The sequence below is a fragment of the Schistocerca gregaria genome, unplaced genomic scaffold (genome assembly GCF_023897955.1).
Source record: "Schistocerca gregaria isolate iqSchGreg1 unplaced genomic scaffold, iqSchGreg1.2 ptg000180l, whole genome shotgun sequence".
Lineage (NCBI taxonomy): Eukaryota > Metazoa > Arthropoda > Insecta > Orthoptera > Acrididae > Schistocerca > Schistocerca gregaria.
The window spans coordinates 4,306,505-4,314,648 of record NW_026061730.1 but is presented as its reverse complement, the minus strand read 5'-3'; positions in this window follow the sequence as shown (position 1 = coordinate 4,314,648).

The following is an 8,144-nucleotide window of genomic DNA, read 5'->3' as shown; positions in this document are numbered from 1 at the left end:
TTTGTAATTCTAGTACAAGTTGCAGATATGACTACAGGAACAGCAACAAGTGCCTTTCTTAATAGTTAAGTTTCGTCATTCGGAAGTCCTGATAATATTTTGACTGAACGGAAAATTAATTTCATATTCACACTGTTTTTACAAGTGTACAAATTACTACGAAACAAAAAAAAAAAAAAAAACAACAGAGAAACACCTCCAATGTGTTCATCAAGCAACAGATCGGTTGTTGTCTTACAACATAAACCACTCAATGACTGGGACAGGTAGGTTGCCTATGTAACTTCTGCGTAAAATAGTCATATACATGAATCAACTAGGCATACAACCTACGAGGAAGTATATGGACGGCCTATGAGCTCCCCATCTTAACATGATAAACTCCAGTCTGCCGTGGATCTGACAGAAGTTGTCACCTCAAGGCTATCCGGAAGGGGATAAAGCAAAATAAATATAAGCAACACAGAAAACAATATGAACGAGGTAACAAAGTGGCTGTGCTTTCTCAGTATAAACCTGGGGACCTACGTTTGATTCGTAAGCCCATGATTAAGAAAGGAAAGACTAAGAAATTCATGCCTCAACACGAAACCCCACACAGTGGTAGTACATTTTGTCTGACAAACTGTCTATTGGCTTGTGTCTCGGGTTCTTTGGCAGACGTTCATCTGATGATTTTTCTGACGTTTCGCCAGCACGAATGGCTGGCATTGACAAAGATTCGCACTCCATTGCCGGTGGTGAACTGGAGCCGAGCTCGCGGCCGCAGACTATATGCACCTGGTGCGCCAACGTCCGAGGGCTTCTCCGCAGGTAACAAGAGGAGAACCGCACCGGAAATGACCGCGGAGAAGCCCTCGGACGTTGGAGCGCCAGGTGCATATAGTCTGCGGCCGCGAGCTCGGCTCCAGTTCACCACCGGCAATGGAGGGCGAATCTTTGTCAATGCCAGCCACTCGTGCTGGCGAAACGTCAGAAAAATCATCAGATGAACGTCTGCCAAAGAACCCAAGACAGAAGCCAATAGGCAGTTTGTCAACAAGTGGCCACGAAAGCCTTAACAATTTTATATTCTGTCTGGTTACAACTGTATCATGATAAAGCTCTGCCACCCTCTGCAGTGTCACTTAATCCAGCTCAAAATAATTTATGCAAAAATGCAGGAAAAAAAGGACAAGTTGCTGTCAGCATATACTCAGCATGCCTTGAGTTCACGAGACTGAGGTATTGTTTGTTTGAACGAGTTTCTACATTTACATCTACATGACTACTCTGCAATTCACATTTAAGTGCTTGGCAGAGGGTTCATCGAACCACAATCATACTGTCTCTCTACTATTCCACTCCCGAACAGCGAGCGGGAAAAACGAACACCTAAACCTTTCTGTTCGAGCTCTGATTTCTCTTATTTTATTCTGATGATCATTCCTACCTATGTAGGTTGGGCTCAACAAAATATTCGGAAGAGAAAGTTGGTGACTGAAATTTCGTAAAAAGGTCTCGCCGCGACGAAAAACGTTATGCTGTAATGACTTCCATGCCAACTAGTGTATCATATCTGCCGCACTCTCTCCTCTATAACGTGATAATACAAAACGAGCTGCCCTTTTTTGCACCCTTTCGATGTCCTCCGTCAATCCCACCTCGTAAGGATCCCACACCGCGCAGCAATATTCTAACAGAGGACGAACGAGTGTAGTGTAAGCTGTCTCTTTAGTGGACTTGTTGCATCTTCTAAGTGTCCTGCCAATGAAACGCAACGTTTGGCTCGCCTTCCCGACAATATTATCTATGTGGTCCTTCCAACTGAAGTTGTTCGTAATTTTAACACCCAGGTACTTAGTTGAATTGACAGCCTTGAGAATTGTACTATTTATCGAGTAATCGAATTCCAACGGATTTCTTTTGGAACTCATGTGGATCATCTCACACTTTTCGTTATTTAGCGTCAACTGCCACCTGACACACCATACAGCAATCTTTTCTAAATCGCTTTGCAACTGATACTGGTCTTCGAATGACCTTACTAAACGGTAAATTACAGCATCATCTGCGAACAGTCTAAGAGAACTGCTCAGATTGTCACCCAGGTCATTTATATAGATCAGGAACAGTAGAGGTCCCAGGACGCTTCCCTGGGGAACACCTGATATCACTTCAGTTTCACTCGATGATTTGCCGTCTATTACTACGAACTGCGACCTTCCTGAGAGGAAATCACGAATCCAGTCGCACAACTGAGACGATACCCCATAGCTCCGCAGCTTGATTAGAAGTCGCTTGTGAGGAACGGTGTCAAAAGCTTTCCGGAAATCTAGAAATACGGAATCAACTTGAGATCCCCTGTCGATAGCGGCCATTACTTCGTGCGAATAAAGAGCTAGCTGCGTTGCACGAGAGCGATGTTTTCTGAAGTCATGCTGATTACGTGTCAATAGATCGTTCCCTTCGAGGTGATTCATAATGTTTGAATACAGCATATGCTCCAAAACCCTACTGCAAACCGACGTCAATGATATAGGTCTGTAGTTAAATGGATTACTCCTACTACCCTTCTTGAACACTGGTGCGACCTGCGCAATTTTCCAATCTTTAGGTACAGATCTATCGGTGAGCGAGCGGTTGTATATCAGTGCTAAGTAGGGAGCTATAGTATCAGCGTAATCTGTAAGGAACCTAATCGGTATACAATCTGGACCCGAAGACTTGCCCGTATCAAGCGATTTCAGTTGCTTCGCAACCCCTAAGGTATCTACTTCTAAGAAACTCATGCTAGCAGATGTTCGTGTTTCAAATTCTGGAATATTCCATTCGTCTTCCCTGGTGAAGGAACTTCGGAAAACTGCGTTCAATAACTCCGCTTTAGCGGCACAGTCGTCGATAACAGTACCATCGGCACTGCGCAGCGAAGGTATTGACTGCGTCTTGCCGCTTGTGTTCTTTACATACGACCAGAATTTCTTCGGATTTTCTACCAAATTTCGAGACAATGTTTCGTTGTGGAATCTATTAAAGGCATCTCGCATCGAAGTACGTGCCAAATTTCGCGCGTCTGTAAATTTTAGCCCATTTTCGGGATTTCGCGTTCTTCTGAACTTCGCATGCTTTTTCCTTTGCCTCTGCAACAGCGTTCGGACCCTTTTTGTGTACCACGGGGGATCCGTTCCATCTCTTACCAATTTATGAGGTATGAATATCTCAATTACTGTTGCTACTATAACTTTGAATTTGAGCCACATCTCGTCTACATTCGCATAGTCAGTTCGGAAGGAATGGAAATTGTCTTTTAGGAAGGCTTCTAGTGGCACTTTATCCGCTTTTTTAAATAAAATTATTTTGCGTTTGTTTCTGATGGATTTGGAAGAAATGGTATTGAGCCTAGCTACAATGACCTTGTGATCACTAATCCCTGTATCAGTCATGATGCTCTCTATCAGCTCTGGATTGTTTGTGGCTAAGAGGTCAAGTGTGTTTTCGCAACCATTTACAATTCGCGTGGGTTCGTGGACTAACTGCTCGAAATAATTTTCGGAGAAAGCATTTAGGACAATCTGTCTACAATTTGATCGATTCCTGGGAGACCAGTAGTAGTTTCCGGAGCACATCTGGAGGCTTCCAGTAATCTGTGGACGTTCAGAGGTTTGATGAAACACAGAAATTGCAATGGGATTAAATACAACAGGCACCATGCGGACTTCTCTCCATGGGAGTAATGTCTCAAACTTTCTACGCTTTGATCGATTCCTGGGAGATCAGTAGTAGTTTCCGAAGCACATATGGAGGTATTCTGTAATTTGTGGACCTTCAGAGTCTTGATGATACACAGAAATTGCATCGGGATTGAATACAACAGACACCATGCGGACTTTTCTCTATGGGAGTAATGTCGCAAACTGTCTATGCTTTGATCATTTTCCTGGGAGACCAGTAGTAGTTTCCGAAGCACATCTGGAGGCTTCCTGTAATCTGTGGACGTTCAGAGTGTTGATTAAACACAGAATTTGCAATGGGAATGAATACAACAGGTACCATGCGGACTTCTCTCTATGGGACTAATGTCTCAAACTGTGTACGCTTTGATCGATTCCTGGGAGACCAGTAGTATTGCATGGCGACGACTTATATCGTCCTGTACAGTTCTGCCACTGGGCACAAGACAAATTACAGAACGATGACAGATTTTTTTTTTGCATGCGTTCTACTTAGCAACAAAGCATCATTCACCAACAGCAGTAACGTAAACCGGCATAATAAGCACTGTTGGGCAACGATAAATCCACGATGGCTGCTCCAAGTGGAACATCAGCGACCTTGGCGGGTTAATGTATGTTGCGGCACTATGGGAGGAAGGATAATTGGCCCCCATTTTATCGATGGTGCAATGTATGCTGATTTCCTACGTTATGTTCTACCGATGTTACTACAAAATGTTTCACTGCATGACAGAATGGCAATGTACTTCCAACATGATGGATTTCCGGCTCATAGCTCGCGTGCGGTTGAAGCGGTATTGAATAGCGTATTTCATGACAGGTGGATTGGTCGTCGAAGCACCATACCAAAGCCCGCACGTTCACCGGACGTGACGTCTCCAGACTTCTTTTTGTGGAGAAAGATGGATATTTGCTATCGTGATCCACCGACAACGCCTGACAACATGCGTCAGCACATTGTCAATGCATGTGCGAACATTACGGAAGGAGAACTACTCGCTGTTGAGAGAAATGGCGTTACACGTATTGACAAATGCACTGAGGTTGACGGACATCATTTTAAGCATTTATTAATGTGTTATTTACATGTTATCACGCTGTAACAGTATGCGTTCTCAGAAATGATAAGTTCACAAAGGTACATGTATCACATTGGAACAACCGAAATAAAATGTTCAAATGTACCTACAGTGTGTATTTTAATTTTAAAAAACCTACCTGTTACCAACTGTTCGTCTAAAATTACGAGCCATATGTTTGTGACTATTAGAGCGCCATCTATCACAAAGCGAAAAAGTGGTCCAACTAATTTCATATTTCTTTACGTATAACACAAATATGTAATAAAACTAGGAGTCCCTAATTTAGAAAAACGCAGTTGCTATCCGTTTCACCTATGGCAGCGACATCTAGCGGGCCAATCATAGCGCCATCTGGTTTGCCTCTTCTAGCTAGACAAGTTTCGTTCTTTGTAGTTTTTTCGTTAGACGCCTATTTAGTGAGATATTTGGCCCAGTCACGATCAATGGACGACCCTGTATATCAAGTGTTTGGAATTAACAATAAAGACTAACTTATGCAATGAGTAACCTACATAGATCATGTACTTGACACACTCGCTTAAAATCTGGAAAACACAGCTATTTTAATTACCCCAGAGTCTCGTAGTACACACTGGTAGGAATTTATAATGTAAAAAACAGTATTGTCTGAAGGTTGTGTTAGCCTTTTGTAAACAAAGAGTAACTCACACTGCAAAATTTTACTAGTAGTCAGGCGAACACATGCATATAGTGTAGCATACGTTACTGTTTGGCAGCACCTTTGCATCTCAGATAATCTATATTCTTTTTATGTAAAGGATAAAATGGTTCAAATGGCTCTGAGCACTATGGGACTTAACTTCTGAGGTCATCAGTCCCCTAGACGTAGAACTACTTAAACCTAACTAACCTAAGGACATCACATACATCCACGCCCGAGGCAGGATTTGAACCTGCGACCGTAGCGGTTGCGTGGTTCCTGACTGCAGCGCCTAGAACTCCTCGGCCACTCCGGTCGGCTAAATCCTGGTCTTCGTACTTCGTGGTGGAATGTATCGTACCTCATGTGGACTGATCTGGTGAAACAAGCGATTTATGGTTATGAATTTTGTTGTATGCCATTATAGAAAATGTATTACGCCTTTAAAAACTACATTTTTCTCGTTTCTCCACCTACTTTACAATAGACTTCAGACGTGAAATTCTGAACATCACTGGTAAGTCCATTGTCAAAAGACACTGCTATGTGTTGAGAACACAGATCGAGCATGACATAAAACAGGGTATCAACAGTAGGTCAGGAGAACGAAAGCATAGATAAGTTGAATTATATAGTGCTTCTGTATCACAAATAACTTAACTTCATAACCAGACAATGATACTTGAAACGCACAAAAGACACAGAGGGTGTCAAACGCAGTTTCCCAGCAATGGTTTGTGGAAGGTAATGTTTAATTATGTCCAGTTCTATATGAAGTTAAGAGACAAACCATTTTCAAACAAAAGTAGAACCTTCACTGCCGTATTTATGAATAAGAAATATTTACGGTTTTGCAAAGTAGGGTATATGCATTGATTATTGTGATTACACAGTGATGGGTTAACTGTTCTTGTCACTGCGACAGTTACTGTGAAAGCACGCCATTCATAAATGTCAATTTGGATTTAACTTTAGATATTTCCATGAATACCTCTTTTTATGCTTTGCGTTACTTTTTTCTGTATTTCGTTTACTGTAGTTCATGTGTGACAGAAATGATTTCATGATAGTCACTGTGCTCTGAGACTTGCCAAAAACGGTGAGATCGTTTGTTGTACTAATATGTGGTAGATTACCTTTCTTTAAGCTTTAACACAGTATTTCATTTGAAATACTCTGATCGTCGGTGTGCATCGTTCTTATACAACAATGATTTTATTTCTTCCTTTTGTAGGTAAGCCAGTAACTGTGATTTAATATCCTTCTGGAAAAACTTACTTATTACATGTACTGCAGTGACGCATGTTATCTTTCCATACACTTTTGGTATCATGAACTACACTGCGTGTACTCTGGCCAAGTAATACAGTACTATTTCTTAATTGTAGTTGCGCTTTCACTGCATCTACCAGTATTCAAATGTGTACGCATAATTAAAACGAGTTATTCCCACACGACCTGATGGGAGTTACCTGTATTAGAAATGGTGAATATCCAAGTTTACATAATTTTGATACGACCCCACAGATATAAATAAAGGTATGCATGGATCCATGTTTGTACTATTTTGTTGTTAGACAATCCTGTGGTGCTTGCACATGATAATGAATATTATGCTAGCCTTTTTTTAACCTGGCTATCTGCTAAAAATGCATGTAGAGTCACTGATTCTCATTCTCAGTAAACAAGGAGGAATAGGGACAACCTCTCAATGACATGGTTTCTTACACTATTGCTAATGTGCGACGAACAGTCACCCTGTGCTGCTGGAGAAATTCTGTAGTCACATGTCATTACAGTTAGTTTCTTAACCGATCCCTGTTACTCCTGCCCCTACTGTCATGTCCCTCAATCTGTTCTGTTCTTCTTCTTCCGTTTAGAAGGGACTAGTCTGAGCACATCTTGACCGTGTGACTCCCATAGTACGATAGTTCCAGTTCTATTTCACTATTCCAGCCAATACTATGAGTTATCGCTGCTGCCTTGTTGCAGTGTCTCCTTTAACTACTCTCCAAAGACTTATTGCACGGTATGTGCCGTCTCTCATTTGGTTAGTTAAGCAAGGAGCCAGTGTTATTTTCTAGAGGAATGATTCGGCACATCAGTTGTCAAACAGTAAGTGTTTTATCAGTGACAGGAATATAGCTAAATACTTCATCTAGACCCCCAATAAGCCTACCTATGATTTATCCACATCATCTTGGCTCATATATCTTAGCAATGGGAATATCACCACTCCATTCATGTGTTTCACAAATTAGATGTATGCCTTGTTTATTATGGACTTACCACTCCATAAGAGAACTATCTGGAACCTTGATCATTCTTTTAAGATATTCATATGGTATGTTTCAATTGGATTACCGTATTTGGTAGCACAGTCAACTATAGCAGCAGTTCTCTGCTTAGTTTATGCCTTGTTTATTATGGACTTACCACTCCATAAGAGAACTATCTGGAACCTTGATCATTCTCTTAAGATATTCATATGGTATGTTTCAATTGGATTACCGTATTTGGTAGCACAGTCAACTATAGCAGCAGTTCTCTGCTTAGCCATACATTTACACTTCTGACTTATTGAGTTTCTCTAACAGTAGACTTTTATTTAACGTTCTTACTATGATGTATCACACCCACAATTAGCTTATCTGCTCATTTAACTTACACACACAACAGCTTTAAACT